Source organism: Choristoneura fumiferana, chromosome 27 (genome assembly GCF_025370935.1).
Source record: "Choristoneura fumiferana chromosome 27, NRCan_CFum_1, whole genome shotgun sequence".
NCBI classification, from domain to species: Eukaryota; Metazoa; Arthropoda; class Insecta; order Lepidoptera; family Tortricidae; genus Choristoneura; species Choristoneura fumiferana.
In genome coordinates this window covers 5,993,098-6,012,639 of record NC_133498.1, presented here as the reverse complement: position 1 = coordinate 6,012,639, position 19,542 = coordinate 5,993,098, and positions in this window count along the sequence as shown.

Sequence of the window (19,542 nt, the reverse complement as noted above, 5' to 3'; positions counted from 1 at the left end):
CTCTGACACTGAAGCGCAAACTCGTGCACATGTTTATATTGCCCAGCCTGACCTACGGTGCGCAAACATGGTCTTTGACCGAGAACCAGAAATCCAAACTCAAGGTTTGCCAACGAGCTATGAAGCGCAGTATACTGTGGTTAAAAGAATTGATCGAACCCGAAATACCACATTGCGCTCTAAAACTCGAATTGCTGATATTGGGAAAGCAACCGTCAAGCTAAAAAACCCAATCATAAAAAAACATTTTTGATACACGCGTTTTTTGTTGGCTGTACTTGCATTGTCACCCAAACTACATTTGCATACCAAATTTCAAGTCGATGCCATTGACCGCTGAAGAGGTTCCTTCCTGCGCAGACGATCCTGGCTGGATCATGCTGAGTTGGGACTTGGGACCATTTCGTGACAAAATTTGTCTCGATTTCCTTGTTTCTTTTTATCTGCCTTATAAATGTTTTTCTTTCTTTCTTTCTTTCAGGATGTCACTACTAGATTATTGTATTGTCCCGCGATTTATATAAGTACTAGATTACTAAGTACTGGATTACTAAGATTTATTTAGTACTAGATTACTAAGATTTATTTATATAAAGGTCACGAACAAATATTTTTCTTTCTTTCAGAATGTCACTACTAGATTACAATACAATACAAATATTCTTTATTGCACACCATAAAGCAGTACAAAAAACTTATAATAGAAACACTTAGATTCTAGATTATTGTATTGTCACGCGATTTACATAAGTATTCTAAATTTCAAGTCAATCTGACTACTGGAAGTTGGTCAAATTTAACTTGCAAGATTTGATTACAGACCAGGCAGACAGACAGACAACGGGACAGGTGAAACTAAATAAAAGCTTGTAAAATGGGATCGGGCCGGGCAAGTCTGCTGGATGCACCTTCAAAGATGGGCGCCCACAGCCACATGGTGGGTGCCGCTCGACGGCCACCGACGGCAAGGCAGGCCGAGGCGCAGATGGCGAGACGACCTGGACGCAGAACTAAAAGAGTGGCTGGATGTGGCTCTGGATAGGGAGATGTGGAGATCAAGAAGGGAGGCCTTTGCCCAGCAGTGGGACACACATATTATTATGTCGCCTAAATTACTGGCACTTGAGGTATCCCATCTTAGGCCTCTAGGTCGGCAACGCATCTGCAATACCCCTGGTGTTGCAGATGTTTATGGGCGGTGGTGATTTCTTACCATCAGGAGACCCACTTGATCGTTTTCCATTCAGTCGAATAAAAAAAAATAGGCTAATAAAATCCCATCCTACTTATATTATAAATGTGAAAGTTTGTGTGTGTGTGCGTGTGTATGTTTTTTACTCCTTCATGCTAAAACTGCTGGACGCATTTGGATGAAATTTGGAACGTAGATAGCTGGACGTCTGGAATAACACATAGGAAAGAAAGAAGGAAAAAACATTTATTCGTGACATTATTACACAAAATACTATAGGTATAGAATTGAACCCAAATCAGCATAGGCTACTTTTTATCCCGATATTCCTATGGGATGGGGATAAAATCTCGAAAAATCAACCGCTGGGCTTAGAGTCATGAAATTTGGTATGTATAATAGGTAGCTGGACGTCTGGAATAACACATAAGCTACTTTTTATTCGGATATTCCCGCAGGATAGGGATAAAATCTCGAAATAACAGCCGCTGGGCTTAGAGGCATGAAATTTTGCACCTTTCTTAACACAACCTCAATGAAAATCACGATATAAATTTTGGGATTTCCCAGGGGAATTTTGTAAACCTGGAATTCCAATTGTAACTACCAGATCGAATAGTTCAAGCGTGCGAAGCCGCGGGTAATCTCCGGTATATATACATACAAGTATTAGCAGGTTACTATAGTATAGCCTTTAATTTGTGCCTACCTCTGCCTTCATGGTGTAAGGTGATGTAACCAACTATCGACTATAATTATTTATTTACTTTTATTTCATCCTGTAATCATATTTCTCATACATAATAATAATTGTTAACATTGCCCCTTGACTCATATACTACCTAATTTTATGTTTATGAGGATCGGACACAAAATTACATAAATTAAACGTGATCCCAAAAGCTGAGCTTTATAATAATCATTGTTAGTATATATTCAGGTCTTTTGGGGATAATGCTTGTGAAGTAGAAAAAGCTGTAATAGCTAACCGAATGTTATCAGAATTTATTGAATTAGGCGTTACTTTGAAGAGGACCGTATTAAAGAACTTATAAGCAATTAATTCATTGAATCAGGCGTTACTTTGAAGAGGACCGTATTAAAGAACTTATAAGCAATTAATTTATTGAATTAGGCGTTACTTTGAAGAGGACCGTATTAAAGAACTTATAAGCAATTAATTCATTGAATCAGGCGTTACTTTGAAGAGGACCGTATTAAAGTACTTATAAGCATTTAATTAATTGAATCAGGCGTTACTTTGAAGAGGACCGTATTAAAGAACTTATAAGCAATTAATTAATTGAATTAGGCGTTACTTTGAAGAGGACCGTATTAAGGAACTTATAAGCAATTAATTTGCTCACCCACGACCTTACAATAGCTACGTCTTTGCAACAAAAGTGTGTTCACGCAGCTCCTCCGCCTCCACGCTGTAAGTATACACAAAATCACATAAACCCAAATGTAACCACTACCATCAGGGTAACACGTTCACCATGCTACCAGATCTTAAAGTCTAAGCAAACGACGGTCGAATAAGACGACCGGTTAGCCAAGTGGTTAGAGAACCTGACTACGAAGCTTGAGGTCCCGGGTTCGATTCCCCGCCGGGGCAGATATTTGTATGCATAATACGAATGTTTTTGTCGGGTCTTGGATGGTCTATATAAGTATGTTTATCCGTTGCCTAGTATCCATAGTACAAGCTTTGCTTAGTTTGGGACTAGGTGTCAAGTGTCCCATGATATTTATTTGTTTATTTATAATGAACAAGATTGAGTTCGAAACGCGTAGTGTGGTGGTGATAGTTGGGTTTGTGTTATGTGTTCTTACAGCATGGAGGTGGAGGATGAACACACATAGCTGTTGCATAGACATAGCGATCTTAAGACTTCCACAAAGCAACGCCTGATTCAATAAATTATTTGAATTGTACTTACAGAGTTCTGAATTTTTTTAAGGCATTCCGGTTTAATAGTGGATTGTAAAACAAGAGCATAAAACGAGCCATTTCACCCGAGACGTTCATATCCACCCGAGCCGGCACGGTAAGTCATTTTATGTTGCCTAGATCCAGCATAAATACGAGGTTTACGAGCAAGAGAAGTGAAAAATTATTTTCTCTGCAGTCTGCTCCGCTTTTAATGTGACATGGCCGATATTTTCGGTAAGTATCAGTTCGGAAATGAGCATGCATGTTTTCGGTTCGGTAAAGGAACATGAGACCGTAATCGATGGACATAATAACTGGTGGTTAGTCCGTGGTTTACTTGGATTCGATATTGGCTACAGTTTTTAATATCAAAGTGTGTTCCTTGCTATTTTTTTGTGACAATGCGAGGCAAACTAGCTAGCGAGTCACCCGATAGGAAGTTAGCACCAGCGTTGATAGAATTAACAACAGAAGATTGCACCTCCGTTCATCATCATCCCAGCGTATATACGACCCACTGCTGGGCATAGATTTGGACCATAGTACCCACGTGGGCCCAGTGCGGTTTGTGAACTTCACACACACCTAAATTGCTTCGCAGGTTGTGTAGGTTTCCTCGCGATGTTTTCATTCACCGTCAAGCTCGTGGTTTTAGAAACAAATTTCTCACATGAATATCCAGATAATTAGAGATGCCCGGGCTTGAACCCACGATCCTCTGCTTGAGAAGCCACAGATCTAACCACTAGGCCACCACGGCACCTCCACTTGCAGCCTATATAGAGCTAGAGAGAGAGATAGATAGAGAGAGATCGAGAGACTCTGTCGATTACTTTCTATCTTTAGCTCTAGTCTAGAGAGAGAGATTTACACATATGCCATATACAGGAAACACAACAAAGGCAATGAGAGGGCTTGGGCCGTAGTTCCCACACGGGCCCCGTGCGGATTAGGAACTTCACACGCACCATTGTACCTATAGTGAATAAATTAGTTTAGCATTAAGAAATCTAATATTATCTATATTGTTTAATTTGGTAGGTACCTATGTACTGTACACCTGGATTCTTCGCAATAAATTGAAATTGAAATTGAATTGAAATTGTATATAAGGTGCCTTTTAACTATAATAGTAGATTATAGTAGATTTAATTATGTCAGTATTTTTTACCTGAAACACAGGCAATCCTACTTCAGCTATTTATATTTTTCTTATAGTGAATCATTAGGTACTACTGTTGTAAAGTGTGGTTTTCAATGAAATATTTAGTAATATTTCTATTTATTATATTATAGGAGATGTATATAAAACCAAAAATATGCATCGCTTCCGAAAAACGGCAATAAAAACTCCCAAGTATAATTTTACAAAAATCCTGGCCCAACCTATATTCAGAAGTAAATTATATCCATGACAGATGGGTATCGGCCATTATAATTCTAATCCGTACATGTCCAGCTAATACAGAATTAGCATAATGATAAGTTGGGTAAATACAGAGTATAGGAAAACAGAGCCCCAAATAAAATTCAAATGATTTATTCAGTAAATAGGCCGCAATGGGCACTTTTACACGTCATTTTTTTAAACTACCAGCGCTTTCGGAAAGACCATCATTGCCAAGAAGAATGCGCCGCAAGAAATTTGGCAGAAAGTCATTTTTCATCAAAATATAATTACAAATAAAATACTTAAAAACTATATTATACAATTAAAGAAAAAAAAAATACAAAAATAATAATACAGGAAATACAGGGATGTATGGGGTCCCTTAGTTACAATACTAAACACTAACTATATCTAAACTATATCTACGTTCAGTGGAAGTGTAGAATGCTTCCACCGTCATAAATTTTAAAATTTTAAAATAATCTATAAAAAAATATTTATGTTACAATAGTTACGTTACGTTACAACAGTTACGTTACGTTACAATAGTTACGTTACGTTACAATAGTTACGTTATGTTATAATAGTTACGTTTAGTTTCTCGATGAGTGACTAAATAAGAAACAAACAAGCTGAGATATGTGGTGCGTAGGAGAAATTCGTGTCTGTACCACTGTCCAGTGGTGGTGTGCGGTATAGCCCGCGGCACGGAATGCCGAGGACCTATGTTCGATTCCCAGCGCTGGTTTTATTTTCTGGTTTTTCTGTGCATCTATATTTCAGTTTGTATTTTCGATATGGGTTTTACGGGATGACCTTAAAAGTAACAAACATTTGGAGTTGAAATAAAAAATACAAAATGATTCCAAAAACCAATCTTAATATTTACGTTATGTAAATTCTAATTGAAAAACCGGCCGAATGCGAGTCGTACTCGCGCACCGAGATTCCCGTAAAAAATGTAGGTAATATGTATGAATGTCGGCGGCCGATCGTAAAATCCGCCAGATCACGAAATTCCTAGGCATATCATGAAACGCCGCCATATCGGCTCTTTCACTTCGCTGGCCGCTGCCGGCGGCACGCTCGCTTCGCTCGCTCGGCTTGTGCGTTGTGGTCACAATTCATACTAAACCACTCCTCGCTTCACTCGTGCTTAAATTTTTTTCGGCATATCACGATGTGCCCGATATAGAGCTAGGAATATCGACGAATGCGTTGCTTCATGAATGGCGCCATTTCATAATATGCCTAGGAATTTCGTGATCTGGCGGATTTTACGATCGGCCGCCGACGAACATAAAATGAATGGACAATTAAAAGAACTAAGTTTTATTTTATGTTTGATGTTGCACCACCAACAACCTCCATTATATGATTTCGTTTTTAACCCAGTGAAGTGATTTACAATAAACGATTCTAATTCTAATTCTAAGTTGTAATGAACCTAACATAGTCACTGTTTAATAGCGACTCTGTGCCCGTATTTCGTGCAGCGCGATCGTGTCGACACTACACAGCTAGTGAACGCGAACTGCTTTGCTTGCATAATTATAATGTAGGTATACGAATGCATTCCGACTTGGCTGGAGTTTCTTTTCAGATTTACAAATTTAGAGTTTTGGCCTTGTGAGACGCCACGGGAAATAAGAATTGAAGCGATAAAGATACCGATTGAATAAAATTACAATACAATACAAAGACTCTCTATTGTACACCAGAAATAGTAAGCGATACAGAAAACAGATACACAGAGATTTTTTTTTACAAAAAATGAAAATTATTTTCACAATATTTTAGACTATTGCGGTCATTACTAATTTTACGAATTAAATTCGGATTTTGTTCGGCGTACCTTGATTTTCATTAATTTTATATCATGTACCTTGGGGGGAAAATGCCTTAGTCGCCACGCTTGGCAGGCGGGTTGGCGACCGCAGTTATATCCGATAGTTCGCGGAGACGAGCCGTCGGTAGGCCTCCAACAAGATGGAGCGACGACTTGGTTAAGATCGCGGGATCGGGATGCGGAAAACACAAGACCGGTCTGAGTGGAGAGCCTTGGGGGAGGCCTATGTCCAGCAGTGGACGTCTTTCGGCTGACTGATGATGATGATGACCTTGATTTTAGAGCAGCTCGATATTTCGGCGCATTTGCATGCGCGGAACAAAACCCAAATTGAATTCATAAAATTATTTTATTTTTTATTACAAGCGATTTAAATGAAAATTGGTATAGTGAGAGTTCGAAGTCATAGAAAGGACATAGGATAAAGAAGAATTTGTTTGTATGTGTGTTTGTTACTGTTTAAAGCTAATAAGGCTTGAATTAATTTTGGTAAACAAATATTTTTGAATTATCTGGATTAACAAAAGTTTGCATTTTGTCCCAATATTCCTCAGACATTACAGTCTAGAGATAACTTTAAAATTAAACTTAACTCTAAATTTAAAGGATTTCCATGTGATAGATATAACTCAATTCACATACATACCTAGTAACCCAAAAACTATCACACAAACACAACACCCCTCTATTTAAGTGGTTAAAACACATTCGTCGGCCCCCACCACTTACAAAGACCGGCCATGCGACATAAACGCATAACAACAAAAACTAAAATTATTCAAAACAGAAATGATCATGATCGATACAAAATTACCGTTCATTTCTTGCAAATTGGGGTTACGTTGTAATAGCACTTGGTTTGATCATTACGCGTCTACCAGCGGTGGTGGGCAGACTTGACACTGTGGCGAAAGTGACAGTTAAAAAAAACTAAAAATTAAAAAGTGGCAACCCTAAAAAAAGGGAAAAGTTGCATCCCTCTTGAAAAAATATTACCGTGAAAATAGTGAAAAGTGCCAACCCTAAATAAATGTGAAATAGTTACAACCCTATTGAAAATCTTGAAGAAAAAGTGAAAGTGAGAACAAATTGTGTCAAAAGTGATAAAACAAATAATGCGACAATCATCATCATCCCAGCCTATAAACGACCCACTGCTGGGCGCAGGCCTCCTCTCAGAATAAGAGGACCATTGCGGATGGTGTGTGTGAAGTTCCCAAGTGGCAATTTTTTTTATTGCGGCTGTGTTAGTAATCCTGCCGCTGAGCAGCACTGTTTCCGCTGTTGTGTTCCATCGTGAAGAGAAAGTCAGTAAAATTACCGGCGCATGAGGTTCTAGTCCTCTAAGCTGGCAACGCACCTGCCAACTTCTGGTGTTTCGGGTGTCCATTATCAGCTTATCGCACGTGTTAGTGCTAAAGAATTATTAATTACTAGCTGATGCCCGTGACTCTATCTGCATAGAATTTGATTATAATTCCCCATTGGATCTGTGAAATTTTCCGGGATAGAAATTATCTTATGTCCTTCCCAGGCCTAATGCCAGAGCAAAGCAAAAAGAATAGACGCCGATACCTACTTCAGCAGAAAGATCAACCCAATCACAATGAATTTTCCACATATCTCATCCGATAAAAACTAAAACATAATTATAATGTGAAATGTATTTATATATCTATATTAGCTCTTGCATTTTAATCCTAGTACGAGAGCAATCTCCGTTGAAAATCATTTCAGAACGTTGAAGTGAGATTGTTTTTAGATGATAAAGGCTTAGATTCCTTTCCAATATGATCGTTTGTTTGAGACACTTAATAAAAATATTAAATTACATTTAACTATGTTAAGTATCACTTTTGCGGTTAAAGGGTCATCATCATCATCATTATTCCAGCCTATATACGTCCCACTGCAGGGCAGAGGCCTCCTCTCAGAACAAGAGGGCTTGGGCCGTAGTTCCCACGCGGGCCCAGTGTGGATTGGGAACTTCACACGCACCATTGAGTTGCTTCGCAGATTTGTGCAGGTTTCCTCACGATGTTTTCCTTCACCGCAAAGCTCGTGGTAAATTTCAAATGTAATTCCGCACATGAATTTCGAAAAACTCAGAGGTGCGAGCCGGGGTTTGAACCTACGACCCTCTGCTTGAGAGGCGATAGGTCAAACCACTAGGCCACCGCGGCTTTTTTACACCACCGCGGCTTAAAGAGTAAATAGCACTATGGTCTGTCCCAGAATTCGAGATACTAAAATGACGTTTCATGTGTTACCTGTTTTTTGCGTCTCATAAATAGTGATGTGCTGCAACCGGTTATTACCGAAAGATTTTGTAGGTACCTATGTATGTATGTCGTAAAATATTAAGATATGAACGGATCCGTGATGTACTAAAATGTAGGGCACTTAGGACATTCTAGAAAAGGTAAAATAGGTCTAATAAAAATGCGACCGTTTTCGAGATATTTCGACTTTTTATAGATGTTGATGTTTAAGTTTCAATTTCATTCTAAGTAAGTTTTACATTAACTAAATAATATGAGAATAATGAATATTTGATTTATTATTCTATGATATGAATATCTAAATAAAAACACGAGAAAACGCACTGATCACATCCGATGACAATACGAGTAAAGTAACGAAAATCGGTTGAATACCACTTGAATACGAAAAACATGAACAATGACGTTGTGTGATATCTGAGGGCCTACTCCGGAATTCGAAATCAAAGTTCGTACCGTAACGTCCCTCTCACTTACGTATTAAATTAAATAGTAGTGTCAGAAGGACGGAACGACACGAACTTCGATTTTCGAATTTCGTAGTAGCCCTGCTGGTGCTGGCCCTGACTACGAAATGCAAAACTCGAACTTCGTATGTTGCCGTCCCGCTGACGCTTATCTCATTCAATACGCGAGTGAAAGGGACGGTGCCATACGAACTTCGTTTTTCTAGTTTTGTAGTAGCCCCTCTGTATTATTTTACGTTGGCACTAAGTGATGAACACTGTATTTTTACCTGTGCTTAGATTTCATCACTTTATCGTATGATAAAGTAAAATGGAAAGTAGAATATTGAATGCATTAATGTTATTTTTGTTATCGTAAAATAAACATTTTATCGGTTATTTACGAAACCGGAATCACGGAGCAGCACTGTTCCTTTTATGCTGGCCACATTATTTTTACGTTTGACATTTCAGACTGTCATTTTAGTATCTCGAATTCTGGGACAGACCATAACTGTTCAACCCTTATCATGGAAGTCCCTTTCTTCACGTAGACGAGAAATAAATTTGTGCAAAATTTGTAAAATTTGACGGGATAAAAAGCTTTTTAATGAGGGCGAAGCGTTAGATAACGTATATTTGTGGGTGGTAGAACCCCGTCCGGATTGCTACCACTATTAACCAAGCAGCAGTTGCATTCATAGAAGACAACTGTATTGTGCTTTAGTTATGAAGCAGAGTGAACCTCCACCTAGCGAATTTTGTATGCCTATCAGTACAAGTCTTTCGCGCGATGTGTTTTGGTCATCTGAAAAGTAATTTCCGTGGATGTTGTGTGATATACAATTATTTTAATTGAATGTGTCTATTTTTGTTTATTAGTTGACTTGGTTCTTATTTCACCAAAATATTTCGCTGTCGTAATCTTCGGTGCCGTAATTCCGGTGGCATTTTTGTTCACCATCTTTATGATTAAATCTAACGGTAGTTTCATGTGAAATTATGCTCATTACTAGCACAAAAGCATGCTATTAATGAGCAATTACTATCTGCTAGTATCACTACTACTAGTTGAGTTTCTTGCCGGATTCTTCTCAGCAGAGGTTTTTCCGAAACCGGTGGTAGATTTTTTTTTGACATTCATAAGTGCTTGTTATGGCCTAAATTGAATAAAGATATTTTGACTTTGACTTTGACTTTGATCAATATCAAAAAGTTAAAAAGCCGCTAAAGTCACTTTGCCGCCTTCTTCGGTAGGACGGCAGAACTGGTGAAATTGCTGGCACATGAGGTATTCTATCTTAGCCATTTAGGCTGGCAACGCAACGACAATCCTCTATGTTGGGATGTCCACTTACCATCAGATGACCCTCTTCTTCAACAACCTATTTAATAAAAAAATTAAAACAGGCGCCACGAAACTCTCGTATGTCTAAGGTCCGTCATTAGATTAACATAATTGACATTGTGGATTAACATAATTTTGTGTAGGTCGTAATGATGGTCTATCTAATATAAATGTCTAATGGATGGTCGTCGAGAAGTTTTAAGAAATGGTAAAACCTGACTTTAATTCTATTAATCATCTAAACATTAGATAAAAAAATATCTTCTTATATACTTAAGTATATAAAATTCTCGTGTCACAGTGTTTGTAACCAAACTCCTCCGAAACGGCACCGATTTTTGTGTTTTTTTTTGTATATATTCAGTAGGTCTGAGAATAGGACGTAAACTATTTTTCATACTTCTACGTGCGCGTTCTAGTCGCAGGCAACAGCTAGTTAACATATAAAAATAGGCTAGATTCTTAAACATATTATTTTTTTTACAGAAATTATGGACATATTAGCCGTTTTTTTTATTTATTTATACAAAAAACAAAAGTTCACAATAAGAGTAGCTTAGAAAGCGAACTAAAACCGAACACGCTTTATCTGTCGCTGCGTCGCTTAGTACTAAACTGCATCTATATAAGTACCTATTCATAATTTATGCCCTGAAAAACTAGAAATAAATTACATTACATTATATATGTGTATTATGTATGTGTATTTTTTTTTTTTTTTTTTTTTTATTATATGTTATTGTAGTTTTTTATTCTTGTTTACTTACAATAAAATATATTTATATATCTAATTTTATATATGTGAGTAATTTTGTGTATCATTCCGCGAGTCACAAGACGGTTCTGACAGAATATCAGCGCTGCAGGCGTTTAACGCCTCAGCATAATGCTGAGTCAGCGGCCGTTTCACTTTTGCGAGGACACACAAAATATCAATATTTTAATTTTTGTATTTCTTTTTTTTCTTTTATTTGTGTTTGCTGTTGTTGTTTTTTTAGTTTGGTTGTATTGTGTGTCTTTGTGAACGTGAATAAATGTCTTCTGTTTCTGTTTCTGTTTCTGTATGTATGTACACTATTTACTAAGAAGTGACGTCACGAGCGCGCTTCCCAACTTTGATACGCTTTATCTTTGATATATTTTGTTTGATAAACAAATTAAAAAATACGTGTCGAATACTCAAATTCAAATTCAATAACGTTTATTTGTCATACATAAAGTGAAAACAGGTGGATATAAATGACAGATAATTTTCAGTGACATTATATATAACATATATTTGTGTGTGTGTATGTATGTATGTTATATATATGTTTCGCCATAAGGCATACAAATAGCTACAGTTTCACATGCAGCATACTAGCTAACACTTTATTTACACTTTTTTTTGTACACACTTTATTTTGTGCAACCTTTTTGTTTTTCCTTTTTGTACAATCCATACTAATATTATAAATGCGAAAGTGTGTGTGTTTGTGTGTATGTTTGTCCGTCGTTCACGTCGAAACGGAGCGACAGATTGACGTGATTTTTGGCATAGAGATAGTTTATGGGCCAGAGAGTGACATAGGCTACTTTTTATCCCGGGAAAATGCACAGTTCCCGAGGGAACAGCGCGCGATAACCGAATTACACGCGGGCGAAGCCGCGGGCAAAAGCTAGTAAAGAGTATAAACAAACAATCTTATAATTTAACTAAGGGGCTATATAGAACATTGTTTTTTACCCTAGAACATAATCAATTAATGAACTCTTTTAGTTCATTGATATTTCAATATTTCAATATTTTCAATACACCAAAAAATAAAAAAGTAGATCACATGCCCTACCGATTTGAACGTAAATGCTTCAGTCTAATCAATTACACCCGAGAAATAATAACTTAAAAGCAGACTAAATATTTTATTGTATTTTCGATTTACCTAAAAAACACGGTAGGTACCTATCTACCTACTAACTTTACTCATATTCCATAGATTCGAAGCATATGGACCTCCGCAAAGTAATGTCTGATTCAAAAAAATAATCAGCGATAATACGATACGGTATATAAGTGCCGATACGTCTCACTACTAAATACATAGGCCTCCTCGCAGAATGAGAATACTAAATATTGCTAAATTAGTATCGAATTATTCTTTGCGTAACCAATAGCTATATAACTATACGTGCGGTGCTCTACTTGTAACTATAATAGGATAATATATAAAAATAGAGACCTTTCTTTGCACTAAATCGATTAGACACATAACAATAATTATTATAAACATTGACATAAGGGTTTCACCCTCCGCTATGGTACACAAAAACTAGTCAAGTGCGAGCCGGACTCTCTCACAAAGGGTTCCGTAGCATTTATAAAATACTCAGTATTAAGACCGAGCAAAAACGCTGAAAAGTAACCTCATACCTTCCTCTCTTGAATTAATCTAAAAGTAGACGTCCGAGTGCTGGTCGCTATCCCAGAAGTAGGCATCTTTAATTTTATTAATAGTTGTAATAGCATTGTGTCATCTATTGGGCAAGCACTAACAGCCTTATTCATAAAAAACCTTAATTGAGGTTTGATTGGTCTGTTACTTAGCAGACTGATTAAGCTTGTTAGACGGTTGTCAAGAAGAATTCAGAAACGCTTGCTGGCAGTCTGCTAGTGGTTGAGCTGCTGATAGACGGATTAGACGCGTTATGTTGGCCATCTTGACAAATCAAAGACAAAAAATGGCCTCATCGATAATAAAAAAAAATTGTCAGCAGTGACAGCAAATTAGCAGGAAAAAAAAGCGAGATGTTTGTTTTCCCCGCCATTTCCGATCCGCATGTTTATGTTGTACCTAAGTGCAAAAAGCCGTAATTATGTTAATCATCGTAATTTTATTTTTTTCATATTTATCGTTAGTAAAGTAGCAGTAATAAATACCTAATTTAGAGGATTTTTAAATACAAATTCCTGAAAATATTTTTTCTGGATTTTTTTTAATCTTTGCGTAACCCTCCCTTCACTAAATAAGAAATATCTTCGGTATGGTTTTTTGCTCTTGTCAAAGTCAGCTGTTCAAACTTGTGGCAGCCATTTTGTGACTTAGCAGGGAGATAAAGGAGGGTCTACGGTCCTCTAACTTTAGCAGAGCCTTGATCGACTGATTAGCGCTAACAGACGTTTATGAATCATGTTTTTTAGCATCGGGCCTTCAAGGAGCCTTCAAGGAGGCTCTTATTTTTTATGAATAAGGCTGTAAGACATTTGGGTACCTCATATTACTTAGTTCTACCAAAGATGCAGTCGCTCGGCAGACGAATGAGGACAGTACACAAAAAAGGCACTCAATACTACGGGACAGTTACTGGTGCGTTGCCGATTTTCTGACAAGGATAAAATCTCAGTGAACAAGTGTATAGAAAAAAGTTGCGAGTGAACGGTAATGTGGAGGAGCGCTAACCGATGGAAGGAAACCTTGGAGATGCGTAAGATAGTAGAGCTCAGCGACGGTGGTATAAAAAATATATTATAGTAACCCTTAATATATGACATGTGCCAGTTGCAAGAAAAAAATCTCAAGACTGAAAGAAAATTCTAGGAACTTTCCGGAAACTTTTACGAAAATTTTGTAAGTTTCCGTTCAGCAAGTTTCCTGTAGGAATTTTCATAAATGTATTATGAGTAATACTATGTATCCAAATATTAACCAAGCATACCTTGGAAATGCCTTACACTATAAAAGTCGTGACATCCTTGTTTGCTTAAATTTATTCCAGAGAACTTTTCATGCAAAAAAATCGCAATTTTAGTAACTTCTCATCACTGCAATGCTATTCTTGACCGAAGTTCTGTTAAATTTACGATTGATCCCTAAAAACCCACCCCTTATTTCCGAACACGGAAACTGAAATGACTATATTTTTTATTTCAACCGCAGCGACAGGCTCGGCGCCGGCGCCGTTCCAAATTTGAATTTGAAAATACGCTGACGGCCATCATTAAAAATAGATCATAGACAAAGGTTTGGTATTAGTGCTTTTTTTCTTGTAATTTCAAAGCAATTACTTTAAAATAATTTGTATATAATAATGTTTCTTGTGGTTGATTCTTTAGGTTAGATGTTCAAGTTATGTGCCAAAGTTAATGTATGTATATGTTTGTATTGTTTAGGTATACATACTTTTGTATCATCATACTGCTATTATCAATGCGAAAGTTTGTTTGTATCTCCTTCACGTTCAACTGGACGGATTTGAGTGAAATTTGGTATGTAGATAGCCAGATATCGGGAATAACACATAGGCCACTTTTTACTCCAATTATATGGAATCGGCATAAAATCTCAAAATATCAAACACTGTTTTTAATGCAACGTCAATGAAGACCACAATCACTTAAAAAGCCGTGGTGGCCGAGTGGTTTGACCTCTGAGTTTTTCTAAATTCATGTGCAAAATTACATTAGATATTTACCATGAGCTTTACGGTGAAGGAAAACATCGTGAGGAAACCTGCAAAAACCTGAGAAGCAATTCAATGGTGTGTGTGAAGTTCCCAATCCGCACTGGGTCCGCGTGGGAACTACGGCTGGGATGATGATGACTCCTTTACGCTAAACGGCTGAACGGATTTTCGGTGACATTTGGTATGTGGATAGCTGGACATCTGGAATAACACACAGTGGCGAGTCGTTGTTCATAACTTAGTGTTCTAAGAGATCTTTGTACAATACAGTGGACGTCTTCCAGCTGATGATGATGATAAAACTTGTACATAAATAACATTACTTGATTGTCGGCGAAAAATTAATAATTCAAGGAATTATAATCATCATAATTATTACTTCTTTAATGACGATATTAACCTTAAAGAGTACATTGTTGTAATGAAGCAATCTTACTATACTACTTTTCATTTAAGGATAGATCAAATTGAGACTAGCATGCGCATATCACATTAATGATTTCAAATTAGACGACTGGATATCCAAGTGGTTAGAGAACCTCACTACAAAGCTTGAGGTCCCGGGTTCGATTCCCGGCCGGGGCAGATATTTGTATAAAATATGAATGTTTGTTCTCGGGTCTTGGATGTTTAATATGTATTTAAGTATGTATTTATCTATATAAGCATGTTGGTGTCAAGTGTCCCATGATATTTTTTGAAAATAGTGAGCTAGATTTATGTAGTTAGAGCCTTACTGTAACCACTTGCTCGCTGCAGTACGAATGGGCCGGCTCGACCGGGTTAGTACCACACTCCCGCAGAATACCGGCGTGAAATTGTAGTTTTGCTACTGTGTTTCGTACGGTGAGTGGGAGATCCGGAGTCAAATTGTCATTATTCCATACCAACTAGGCATAAAAAACAAACAATTAAAAGTTCGAATGCACAATACACCTAACACAATTATGGCAAATTGTCTGTTAAGATTTTAAAAGTCATTATTATATTGCTGAGTGGAGACCATTTCGGCTTCACATCATTATTTGTTTGTTCTTGTATTCTTTATAATTTTGTAAATGTGTTTTCTCTTTTTTTTGTCATGATGTGTTGGCTGAATAAACATATTTCTATTCTATTCTATTCTATATTTTTTTCTTAATAATCGTTTTTTTTACAAATAAATGGGGATTTTATAACATGTTACATTTGTTTACTTTTATTAAATGTTCTAGCTGCTGAAGTGAAATGTATGGTCTCACACGAAAGTTTTTTTGCATCTCATGTTGAGTCCCTCGCAGTTAAATACAACTTTGCTCCCTTATTGGATAAATAGCTATTTTTAAATATTGTTTCTAGCATGCTCCTGTGATATATTCTTAACTGGAACGAGGTATAGTTTAGTAGTTAACTCGCTAACAAACTAACACGCTGTAATAACCGCAAAAGCTTGCGGTGCGAGCAGTGGAATGTTAATTCATACAATTACGAACCTTGCTTTGAATAAACTCAAAGAATTTGTATGATTTTTGAGTCAATTATATTTTCTACGGATACTGTAGTCGAATTGGTCTAATTTTACAAATTTCAAAATTGACCCTTGATTGACCCCTATCTTGCCAGACGAAAAGTGCAGATGAAGCTAAAGGTGTATCTGGCACGATTTTTTATTTTTATTTGACTGGACAAACGCAAACGACTGCAAACGAGCAAGTGGGTCTCCTGATGGTAAGAGATTACCACCGCCCATAAACATCTGCAACACTAGGGGTATTGCAGATGCGTTGCCAACCTAGAGGCCTAAGATGGGATACCTCAAGTGCCAGTAATTTCACCGGCTGTCTTACTCTCCTCGCCGAAACACAACAGTGTAAGCACTGTTGCTTCACGGGAGGATTAGCGAGCAAGATGGTGGTAGCAATCCGGGCGGACCCTGCACAAAGTCCTACCACCTGCAAAAGAAGATTTAAAGAATTGTATAAAATACATTATAGTCAAAAATGAACTTTAGACTAAACGAGCACATTAATATCAAAAAACCGGTCAAGAGCGTGTCGGACACGCCCAAAACAGAGTTACGTAGCCATTACGAAAAAATTAAGTAATATTTTTCTAAGGATTTCGTATTTTATACGGAATCTTCCAATAGTTTAGGTATATTTTACACATTACGCGGCTATTTACTCATAAACTACTAATAATTCTCAAGCAAATTTAGCCGTTATAGTTTTCCTTGAAAGTTTGATATACTTACTACCATCCTGAATTTTTTCAAAATTTTCCACCCACCGGTTTAGATTTTAGAGGGGGGGGACGCTCGATTTTAATGAAAGTTTGCATTTTAAAGTTGAATATTTCGCAAACAAATCACTAAATCGAAAAATGGTTTTTGCAAACCCATAGTTTTAAAAGAACGATATCCCACACTATAGGATTGAATGAGAAATAAAAATCACCCCCACTTTACGTCTATGGGAGGTACACTAAACAATTTTTTTTTAAATTTTTATTGTACCATTTTTCGGCATAGTTTAGTTTAGAGTTCCGGAGCAAAAGTGGCAAAAACGGAACCCTTATAGTTTCGCCATGTCTGTCTGTCTGTCTGTCCTTCCGCGGCTTTGTCGTAATATGTATGTACATAAGTAAACTATGCCGACAAAATGGTACAATAAAAATTTCAATAACATTTTTTTAGTGTACCTACCTCCCGACTCAGACGTAAAGTGGGGGTGATTTTTTTTCTCATCCAACCTTGTAGTGTGGGGTATCATTGGATAGGTCTTTTAAAATCATTAGGGGGTTGCTAAAACGATCAGTGATTTGATTGCAAAATATTCAACTTGAAAGTGCGAATTTTCATTAAGGAGCGTCCCCCTCTTAAATTTAAACCAGTGGGTAGAAAAATTAAAAAAAAATCAAAATGGTAGTAAGTATATCAAACTTTCAAGGAAAACTATAACGGCTAAGTTTGCTTGAGAATTATTAGTAGTTTTAGAGTAAATAGCAGCCTAAGGTATAAAATGTACCTAAACTTGGAAGATTCCGTATAAAATACGAAATCCTTAGAAAAATAAAATATTAAGTTAAATAAGTAATGGCTACGGAACCCTATTTTGGGGCTGTCCGACACGCTCTTGGCCGGTTTTTTGTATAATATAAACTTAACCTAACCTAAAAAGCAACCTGTAGGTAACATTTAAAACAAGTTCGCCTAATTATTAGTTTCAGTAAATATTATTTGAACATTATCTATATAATCTATAAATATTATAAATGCGACAGTTTGCAAGTCTGTTTATTTGCTACCTCTTTACGTCTAAACCGGTGAACCGATTTAGCTGAAATTCGGTACACGGATAGTTCGAGTCCCGTGTAAGGACATAGAATAGTTTAAGTTTTTAATCTCGGGAAATTGTAAAGTTCCCCCGGGATAGCGATAAACGAATTCTACGCGGACAAAGTCACGGGCAACAGCTAGTTATCTATGTAGTGAAGTATTACTTTTAACCCCCTACGCAAACAGAGGGGTGTTATAAGTTTGACTCCAATATCTGTCTATCTGTCTGTCTGTCCGTGGCATCGTAGCTCTCAAACGAATAGACTAATTTCCATGTGGTTATTTTTAAGTGAAAGCGAGTTTTCTTGTGGTATTTCTTAGCTATGTTTGATAAAATCTGTTCACCTGTTTTTGAGATAATGTACTTAGAAAAGACAATATCAGGGGTTTTTTTTTACTTTTATAAGTTGGTTAGGTTATGTGTACACTTGGTGTACCGTGTAAAGCGTCGTAGAATAAGCTAAGCTTTAGTTCTGTGGCAAAAACCAAGTTAGACTGTACCCCTTGAATTCTAACCACCCTCCTCTCGCGTCACCGCTCACACACAATACAATTGATTCCCTACTACCCTCTTTCGTCGCACAATTTCACCCAAATTGGGCCTTTTATGTATTGAGAAAATTCAAGACAATTTTTCCGTTCAAACTAGTGGAAACTTTATTAAGCTCTTTGTTGGTTTTTGGAGGGACGGATCATTGTTTTCTTTTGTAGCAAAAATGATATAAAAATTGGTAATATTTAGACACTTCTATTTGTAACAGGTAAGTACGTGTCTAAAAATAAAATTTAGTAATAACCAACTATAATAAAAATATATAATAAAAGCCGTGGTGGCCTAGTGGTTTGACCTATCGCCTCTCAAGGTTCGTGGGTTCAAACCCCGGCTCGCACCTCTTGAGTTTTTCGAAATACATGTGCGTAATTACATTTGAAATTTACCACGAGGTTTGCGATGTACGAAAACATCGTGAGGAAACCTGCACAAACCTGCGAAGCGATTCAATGGTGCGTGAGAAGTTTCCAAAGTTGAAAAACTGTCGACTTTATCATTTCAAAGTTAAATTTTAGTACGAGTAGGCATCAGTTCTTTTTAATCCCCAATAAAAAAGGGATGTTATGAAGTTTGAAGTGAATATCTGTTTGTCTGTCTGTCGATGGCACTGTAGCATCAGAGTTTTTGTCACGTGTAAACGAGTTTCCTTATGGTGCTTTTTAGCAATGTGTAATAAAAATCGGTTGAGTTATTGTTTAAACTTTGTACCTAATGGCAAATAATTTGAAATGACTTAAAAATGAACCTAACCTAAGCCAATCTGTAGATTACACGATCAATTTTCTTTTCA